This window comes from Triturus cristatus, chromosome 2_1, assembly GCF_964204655.1.
Source record: "Triturus cristatus chromosome 2_1, aTriCri1.1, whole genome shotgun sequence".
Taxonomy (NCBI): domain Eukaryota; kingdom Metazoa; phylum Chordata; class Amphibia; order Caudata; family Salamandridae; genus Triturus; species Triturus cristatus.
Window position 1 is genome coordinate 92,244,636 of NC_140581.1, and position 9,365 is coordinate 92,254,000.

Sequence of the window (9,365 nt, forward strand, 5' to 3'; positions counted from 1 at the left end):
GTAAAAAGGGGTGGGAAGAAGATCAGGCCAGGTAGATCCGGTAAAGGGGAAAGTACTTCAGGGGAGCTAGAAGTCAATGTGAAAGTCAAAACAAACCAGCTAGGAGATCAGCAAACATAACATCCGGTGTCGCGGTGACTGAGCAAGATATGAGGGGTGTATGAGACCAAGGGTGAGGGGGGTCAACTCAGGATAAAGGTTAGTCAGGCAACATAGGGCATAGTTCAGCGGCATGTTGAATCGGATTGAAGCTGCCAAGATGGAGGACCCGAGTCACGGACACCGATGGCATTAACACAAAATGGCGGGACATGCAAAAATCCAAACCACAAAACCACAAGGGAGCTGGCTCCACGAAATAGGGTTGGGGGAGGGGCCAGGGGAGCACCGGAACAAGAAGGGCAGGAGGTTGCCGATCAAACTCAAGTCATTTACATGCACACGTTCGGGGCAGCAGACTCGTCGATTTGGTATGCCGCAAAGTCAGCTTCGGCGCCCAGGCAGTAGCCCAGGAAAAGGGGGAAGGGCGGGGGGGGACAGCAGGTACCAAGAGGGCGCTCCTACCCCGACTCGAGAAGTAAAAAACAAGCTCGGGGCAATTGGATCGTAGTGCCGAGGAACTCTTTCAGCTGCACCCATGCTGAGGGAAACAACATTCGCTTGTCCCAGTCGCCATTCCGCAGGGGGTCAGGCCACCGCGGTTAAACCTGGGAAAGGCAGGAGATGGCCGGAGGGTTGATCCCCAGCCCATCCCCTCCATAGCCACTCAGGCATCTCCATCAAGCGTCGGCCACTCTGAATTACATCCGTCATCGGCAGATCCTCGGTGAGTTGTCAGCAGGCGGGGGCGGGAGGAAACAGAACAGAGAGACGAAGTAAAGTGTGCCCATCCTTTCACAGGGTAGTCAAGTCCATTCCCTTAATGAAAATTCCTTAATGAGGGAATCTCACCTTACTTGCAGGCATACATTAAACATGGCAGATTACCCCATGCACACTCTTACACATTTTGCTGTAACATTCACCCTCCTAAGAAATGACTTAATTTTTGTACTCGCCAAGTGATGTTAGGACCAGTAGAGCAACAACCTCCTTTGCCTGATCATGCCCTTTTCGCAAACCCATTTTGTCAGCCATGACCAAGGTGTACCCACTGAATGGATTTGGATAGCTTGGAATTACAACCTGATATCAGAAGCGCATCAGTCCCTCTGGGCTAACAGCCAGGAGGTTGGTCAAGAATACTGGAGAGCCCAGCTGCATCTTTCTGCAAAGTATGCATAGGAAATCCACTATACAGCCACAGGATTTCAGCTGGTCCCGTTTCTTCTACTCAGACAGCTGGGCAGGAACAGATTAAATTGTCCAATTTGGCTCACCAGGAGAGGTAGTGGTTTTCTCTGAAAGAATTCATAGTTTTTGCTTTAAGTCCGGTTTCAGCCAGACCACGCCAAGCTTCTGTCCATACAAACTCAAGTTATCTTCCACTAAGACCTTTTTGGCCATTGCTGCAGCTCGGTGAAAGTTGAATTTGATCACAGACAGGAGTTTGCGTTTCTTGCTGTGGTTTGGGTATAAAGCAGTGTCCTCAATTCCGGAAGTCAGCTGCTGCATTGCCATTTTCAGCTCCCCCTACTCCAGGCGGCAGGGCACGCCGTCGACGCAATCAATCAATCAATCAATCATAGGCATTTATAAAGCGCACTACTCACCCGGAGGGTCTCAAGGCGCTAGGGGGGGGGGGGTCCGCACAGCACTCACTTCTCGGTGCTCCGACACTGCAGTGGTCTTTCTGCACTTCGTAGCCGTTCAGCGCAGCAATGGCAGACTGGGTGTTTCGCCTGTTGGTGTACCAGGCGTAGGCAAAGCCCCGGTTCAGGCCGCTGAAGGTCCTCATGAGGCGGAATTCATACAATTTGCCCACGCTCTGAAAGAGGGGGATCAATTTGTCTTCATAGATGTCTTGAGGCAGCTTGCCAATGAACACCTCGGAGCCGGAGGGAGGGAGGGCACCTGCCCATTCTGTTGATTATACATGCATCTCAGCAGCAGGTGCATCAACACTCGCATACCTTTAGCAGCCTTCCCATATCAGGGCACATAGTTAAAGCAGAATCACGTTCAGTCAGCTAAACAAGAAAGCATGTATACAGTCACCAAATTCATTAAAGTTCATTTAATGCTCAATTTGTTTTCTATGAATTCGAACATGTGACCTTCACATTTACCCTGAACCAAAAGAAAGAGCTATTTGAATATTATTGTCCTGCTGTCTGGCGACACACAGGTACATGGCAAGTGAAAGCACCTACAGCTGGTGGGTAGAAAGAGAGAGATCTGGTAGGGGGAGAACAACAGGCGATATAATTGAAGGTGTCAGAGGGAGAGAATACCTGGGAAGGGAAGCAGGAACACCTGGGGGTGCAGAATACTATATCTTGCAGAGGATACAGAATACAGGGCTGCTGAATAAAGATCTAGCAAGGGGGGGGAGAACATATGTCGAGAAGCACCTGGCATAAAGCGAAAACATGACATAATAAAATAGCTTAGACTTGGGGCACCAAGCAACTCAGAGAGACAACGAATGGAAAAAAAAGATAAATCTGGCAGGGAGTGATTCACTGGCAGAGATGGAGTGTTCTTAACAGAAAGGGAGAGAGCTAATCGGAGACCCCTAGCAGGGGACAGAGAGAGCGCCTCGATGTGAAGAGAGGAATAGATATGACGAGGGAGAGATCACTTGGCATGAAAAAACAGAACCAAGCCTGAGGCATCTGCCATGGAGAGAAGACTAGTGACAGGCATACCTAGGAACTTGGTATGAAGAGATAACACCTGGTAAGCACTGGGGAACCAGAGTGAGACAGAGATAGACTAGGGAAAGCTGGAAGGGGAGAGAGGACACCTACTGTGTGAAGGCGAGATCCATCCTTCGTAAGGTAGTATGTAGAGAACAGCTGGTGTAGAAAGACAGGACTAAACAATGGACACTTGTATATAAAAGAGGACATCTGGCAGGAGCTGCTGAGCACACTTGACTGAGAGAAAAAACGAGAGACCAGTGACCATTAGCAGAGAACACAGCGTGTAAAAAATAGATATCTGTCCAGGGAAAGAGAACGTTTGGCAGAGATGATATGGAAAGACGAAACTAAACTTGTGGCAACTGCCAGGGAGAGATGACACATGAGGGGTCTTGGTACTAAGACTGACCGAAAGAGAATGATTACAAGAGAGAGAATACCTGGCAGGGTAAGAGAGTAGACCCGGGGCACCTGTCAGGGAGAAAGATCAACAGGCAGAGAGAGCGAATATCAGGCATGTGGAGATAAACAGGCAGACCTCGGGCACTTATCTGGGAAAGAGAATTAACACCAAGCTAGACACTTGTCAGGCTGAGACAGAAGACCTGGCACAGGGAGAAATGGATATATGAGGGACATATGAAAGGGAGAAGGAACACGTAGAAGAGAGAGAATACAAGGCCTTGGGAGATAGGTAGACAGACCTAGGGCACTTGACAGGGCGAGAATACTTGGAAGGGACAGAATAGACTGAAGAGAGAAGCAACACCGGGCATTGAGACAGAGAGGTAGACAGATCTTGAGCATGTGTCAGGAAGTGAGAACACCTGGCAGAGAGAGAGAGAAAAAATAACGGGGAAGGGAATGCCAGCCATGAGAAATAGGGAGACCATGAACAATGGTCACCGAGAGAGAACACGGGAAGAGATTTTTATCTATATCTGTAAGGAAGATAGAACGCCTAGACTAGAGAGAGAACGCAAGGCATGGGGCGATAGACAGACAAACCATGGGCACCTGACAGGGCGAGAGAACACCGGGAAGCATGAACGCCCGGAAAAGAGAGGGGTTGCCAGGCATGCGGTAATTGCAAAACCTTGAACATTTGTCAGAGAGAGCGAGAACATAGGCGCAAGGACAGGGTGGATAGATATGAGACACCTGTATGGGAGCATCAACAACAAGAATAAAGAGAGAAAGCACGGGGAGATTTTATTTATTTAGAAACTTATATAGCGCGCAGCTAGCCCCGACGGGGGTGTCCCAGCGCTGCGAACAGTAAGCAGTTGTAAGTGTCTCTGTGCGACTAAGGGTTGCAAAACAGACAGGTTTTTAGATTGCGTCGTAATAAGCATTCAGATTCTGTCATACAGAGGGACAGTGGCAAGCTGTTCCAGGATCGAGCAGTGATAACTGCGAACACTCTGCCCCCATTCTAGAATGACGAAACCAGGGAGTACATAAGAGGCAAAGATGATTTGATCTAAGAGATCGGTTGGACTGAGCATGCTTGAGTATAGCTCTGAGATAGGCCGGCCCCTGACCCTGCATTGCTCTAAATGCCAGGACCAGAGATTTAAACTGGATGCGACTAGTCACAGGCAGCCAGTGTAACTTTTTTAAGTGAGGAGAGATTGAGTGACGATATGGGATGTTACAGATCATTCTTGCCGCAGCATTCTGCACAATCTGCAGACGTGTGACCAGATAGGCTGGCGCTCCGGCATACAGGCCGTTTGCATAATCCAGGTGTGAATAATGGTCCGGCGAGCGTCCCAAGGAAGGAAAGGGAGAATTTTACGGATCATGCGAAGTTTACCAAAACATACAGATGTGACCTTATTTATTTGAGCCTTGCAAGATAATTCATTATCAAATTGGAATCCAAGATTCCTAGCAGAAACCACGGGCACTGGGGGGGGGGTTCAGCTCAGGTGGCCACCAAAGTAGGGGTAGAGGGGGATTTTTTTGATTAAAAAACAACCTCAGTTTTATCCGAGTTTAGCCTGAGAGTGTTAAGTGACATCCAGGAAGAGATGTTGCTGAGGCAGCGTCTGAAGTTCGAAAAACTGGCGTCAGAGTGATCTCTAAATGAAAACACTAGTTGTGTATCATCAGTGTATGAGAGCACTCTGACCCCACAGGATTGTGCCAACGTGGCCAGCGGCGATAAGTAGACATTAAAAAACAATGGGCTTAGGGCAGAGCCCTAGGCAACACCACAACTAGGTGGTTTCTTCTCCGAGACAAAAGGTTGAAGGTAGACCTGTTGGGTACGATCGCTTGGAAAAGAACTAATCCAAGCCAAAGAGGTTCCTTGAATCCCAAGACTATACAGTCTCTCAATCAATATGGCACGAGAGACCGTATCGAATGCCGCAGACAGGTCGAGGAGCACTAACATTGCTGCATCGCCTCCGTCCACGCATTCGCGGATAGTCTCTGACACCTCCAGAAGTGCAGTTTCAGTACTATAGCCGGATCTAAAACCAGACTGCGAATCGTGGAGAAGTTGCCCGGACTCAAGGTAGTTAGAGAGTTGTTCTTGCGCTACTTTCTCTAGGATTTTGGCTGGTTTAGGTAAAAGGGAAATGGGCAGGTAGTTGCTAAACACCGATGGGTCGGCTTCAGGTTTTTTTAGGATGGGATTCAGCATGGCCTGTTTCCAAGACGAGGGGAAATGACCAGTTTGTAAGGAGGTGTTCCAAAGCAAATTCAGCGGAGAAATAATAAAAGGGGCGAGTGCACTAAATAATTGTGCCGGGCAGGGGTCCAAAGGGGAGCCTGATTTGCATGCAAACATTTTTTGAGCAAAGGTGTCAATAGAGATAGATTTAAAAGACATAAAAGCCTCCTCCTTGGTAACCCTGAAGTCAAGAACTGGGGTATCCAAGGACTGGTTGAACGTAGAAAAAATGTCTAGGATTTTTTCGTGAAAAAAGTTAGATAAACCATCACAGAGTCCTTGGTTAGGGGGGATCGAACTACATAATGCAGATGGTTTAGAAAACTCTTTCACTATTTTGAACAGAGTTTTTGCGGAATTATCAGCGGAGCTTACTTTCTCAATGTAATACTCTCTCATTATGGTACGTTTCAGTTTCTGGAATTTCTTAATGGCAGCTCTGTAAGTAGCTTTTGCCTCAGGATCATAGGATTGTCTCCAGCTCCGCTCTATTTTTTTACAGTGGCTCTTCTCAGCACGCAAGGCGGAGGTGAACCAAGGATCTGAGGGTTTTAATCTAGAAGAATTTATCGGTTGCATAGGGGCAATCACATTTATGGCTGAGGAAATCCAGCCATTAAACTTTGAGACCTCAATATCTAGATCCCCTTCTGACTGCCAAGAACCGTGGGAGAGTGTGGGGGCCAGCGATGAGCAGGTGGTTTTACACCATTTACTAACCAAAATCCCTGGCCTTAACTGGAATATCGGAGCGAGGGGTAATAGCCAGACTAAAAGGGATAAGGAAGTGGTCTGACCAAGTGAGAGGTAGGGGTGGTGTGGTCAGATTGGGATGGTTGTTGAACAATAGGTCCAGCGTATGGCCAGCCAGATGAGTGGGGCCACCAACCCGCTGGGTCAAATTGAGGCCCACCATGGTATCGAGGAGCAGTCCTGCTTTGGTACAGGAGGTGTCATCCACATGGAGGTTAAAATCACCTAATACAGTGAAGTGGGGGTGTTTAAGCGATAGATAAGCAGCCGTAGTATAAAAATCAATGAGATTGTGGTGGGAGGGGGGGGGGGGGGGTTACCGGGAGGTCTGTATAAGAGAATACCTGCCAGAATTGAATGCGAGGCTTCAGAAATACTAAAATGCATGGCTTCTATAGGGCCAATGTTAGACAGTTTCCTAGAGAAGATCTTCCAGCCCAAGCGTAAAATCACAGCAATCCCGCCACCCACCTTGGTACAGGTACGATTAATCCCCCAAAAACGATAGTCAAGGGGGATAGCCAGGTTAAGGTGAGGATTTGAGGAGTCTTTTACCCAAGTTTCGGTAAGAAACATTACGTCCCAAGCATGAGTAGTGAGGGATAGCCAGATATCTCCCGAATGACAAGGTAGCGCTCTACAGTTGGGCAGGCACGCCTTGATGTTTGGAGAGGGGCCCGTGCGCTTAGCTACAGATCCGGCGGGAGTGGAGAATAGCCTGGATAGAGCATTAGGACCTGGCTTAAAAGAGAATAGACAGGTGGTACAATTAAAATGGGAGTTGAAAGACCCTGCGAATTTACATATCGTCGGGGCATTACACCCTTTCTCTTTCACTTCCATTAGTTGGGACCTGGTCCAATGTATTCGTGCTCCGACGGGGCAACTGGCGCATGGCTGGCGCTGGCTGCGGAACAGGCGTGGACGGGTGTAGACGGGCTTGCCTTAGGGGTGCCCGCTGCGCGCGTCTGCTGCGCGTGTCTGCTGCGCGTCAGAACTGGCATGGTCTTTAAGTAGCAGCTGTGCGGTTAGAGCTAGAACGCTAACCCCTAACTCCTCCCCTCAGCGTGATCGGAAGCAAGAGCCCGGCAGCCTGCTCTACCCTACACAATAATCGGGCACGCCCGTGGTGGACCGGGGTAGGAGCTGTGACAAAAAGACAAAAGACGAAAGGGTGAGTGAGCGAGTGGCCAAATACAAAACAATATTCAGAGTGCAGAATCCAAAGTTAAAAGAATTAAAACAAGCAAAGTCTTTGAAACGGCATAGCAGCTAGCGCGAGGAACTCACAACTGCGCGCATCCGCTGCGCGTCAGAACTGGCATGGTTTTTAAGTAGCAGCTTGGCGGTTAGCGCTAGAACGCTAACCCCTAACTCCTCCCCTCAGCGTGACCTGAAGCAAGAGCCCGGCAGCCTTCTCTACCCTCCACAACAATCGGGCACGCCAGTGGTGGACCGGGGTAGGAGCTCGGACACAGAGATGAAAGAGTGTGTGATCGAGTGGCCAAATACAAAACAATATTCAGAGTGCAGAATCCAAAGTTAAAAGGATTAAAACAAGCAAAGTCTTTAAAACGGCATAGCAGCTAGCACGAGGAACTCACAACTGCGCGCATCCGCTGCGCGTCAGAACTGGCATGGTTTTTAAGTAGCAGCTTGGCGGTTAGCGCTAGAACGCTAACCCCTAACCCCTCCCCTCAGCGTGACCTGAAGCAAGAGTCCGGCAGCCTTCTCTACCCTCCACAACAATCTGGCATGCCCATGGTGGACCAGGGTAGGGGCTGTGACACAGAGATGAAAGGGTGAGTGAGCGAGTGGCCAAATACAAAACAATATTCAGAGTGCAGAATCCAAAGTTAAAAGAATTAAAACAAGCAAAGTCTTTAAAACGGCATAGCAGCTAGAGCGAGGAACTCACAACTGCGCCTTTGGGTACTTGCCAGGGAGAGTGAACACTGTGAAGGGGGAGGCATGAGTATGTAGACAGAAAGACCTTAGGCAAGCCTTAGAGAAACAAAGGACACCTGGAAGAGGGAAGCCTGTGGCACTGACCAGGGAGAAGGGCACCCCGGGCACGGTGAGGGAGGTGCATAGATATGGGATACACGTCAAAGGGAGAGTACATCTAGATGAGAATGAAAACGCTTGGCATGGGTATACCTAACACCCGGCAATAGTCGGGAACAGAGAGCGCCTAACTGTTAGACAGTCCCCATGGGCAGATCTCAAGCAAAGAGGACGCCTGACAGACAGACAGTCCTCAGGTGTAAACATCAAAGAGAGCTGCCTGGCAGTAAGACAGACCTCAGGTGCACATATCAGAGAGAGAGGATGCCTGGCAGACAGACCGAGCTGCCTGGCAATTAGACAGACCTCAGGGGCACCTAACATGTAGAGAGGACACCTGACAGACCTTAAGGGGACATGTCAGGAGGAGAGGACGCCTAGCGGGACGGACTGGTGGACCTGGACACCTGTGATGAAGAGAGAACACCTGTTACTGTAGCTAGGTCTAGCCTCCCGATGTCACATGACTCGCCGCACTGCACTGTGGGAGTGACGTGACGCGGGCAGCCATTAGGATCGCACCGCGAAGGCGAGCAGTCGGCTCTCCCCTCGAGAAATTAAATAAGTTAATAAAGAAGCCTGAGTAGTCCACCGTCTTGTCCATGGTCTTCATTCTGGAGGGGCTCACTCCCATACACCACAGTGGCGACGAGGCGGCAGAACCCAGGAGCCATTCCGGCTGCCATCACGGTAGAAGAGAGCCGGCGAAAACGCTGCGGCGGGCGCTGCTTGTTCAAAGTGTCCACTAAGGCCTGAGTGAAGGGGAGAGCACCCAGTTCCATCGCATGAGGTCTCGGCGCGCACATCGGCACGCGCCCCACACCCCCCACACCTGTCCTCATCACCCGCCTTCTATACTTGCTCAAGAGGGCTGTGTCATCACCAGACACCCCCCCTCGCTCAAGGGGTTTCGCAAGGGCCTTCCACAGCCACTCATCAGGCACAGCGACCCCACAGCCAGCCAACCAGCGCGTGGGGCACCCGGCCACAGGAACGCATTCTCTACCACGCAGCGGGCACATAAGGGAGCACGCAGCAGCGGCGAGACAGTA

The 9,365-nt window shown here is 49.9% G+C and overlaps 1 pseudogene; it reads right to left on the reverse strand.

Annotated features, from left to right (window-relative positions):
- Positions 1 to 1,041: 1,041 nt before the first annotated feature.
- Positions 1,042 to 9,095, reverse strand: LOC146863813 (dead end protein homolog 1 pseudogene; annotated as a pseudogene).
- Between the last annotated feature and the right edge of the window lie 270 nt (positions 9,096 to 9,365).